Raw genomic sequence first — 707 nt, forward strand, 5'->3', positions numbered from 1 at the left:
GATCTCGTGGTCAACCGCTCCAGGGTTAGGCGGGACGGGGGCCCTGGGGGTAGCAATGTCACCCGAGCATCGCACCGGCCCCTCATACATGCATCGTGGTGTGGTGGCATGTCTGAAGAGGCGGCACGCGTCTCCGGGGTTTGCCCCCCCTCACGGACGGCGCCACCGCCGGCACCTGGAGGGGGGAAACGGACGCGTCGGGTCTACACGGAGGGGATCTTGCTGTGGGTCTGGCCCGGATGTTGCTCCAAAGTGTTCCTATGGGCTGACCTAACACAACCGGGTGGAGAGGACCACTGGTCAAAGCCCGCCCGTGCAAAGTCAAAATCCGCCCGTCGCCGACACATGGAGGGCGGAAACGGACGCGTCGGGTCTACACGGAGGGGATGTAGCTGTGGTTTGGCCCGGATTTTGCTTCCAGGTGTCCCTCTGAGCCGAGCTGACACAACCGGGTGGAGAGGTCCACTATTCAAAGCCCGTCCATTGGAAGTCAAATGGCTAGATCTCATGGCCAACCGCTCCAGGATTAGACGGGACGGGAGCTCTGGGGTAGCACTACCACCGGAGCGTCGCACCGGCCCCTCATACATGCGGGGTGGTGTGGTGGCATGTCCGAAGAGGCAGCACGCGTCTCCGGGGTTTGGCCCCCCTCACGGACGGCGCCACCGCCGGCACCTGGAGGGGGAAACGGATGCGTCGGGTCTACA

Source organism: Triticum dicoccoides, chromosome 4A, assembly GCF_002162155.2.
Source record: "Triticum dicoccoides isolate Atlit2015 ecotype Zavitan chromosome 4A, WEW_v2.0, whole genome shotgun sequence".
Classification (NCBI taxonomy): domain Eukaryota; kingdom Viridiplantae; phylum Streptophyta; class Magnoliopsida; order Poales; family Poaceae; genus Triticum; species Triticum dicoccoides.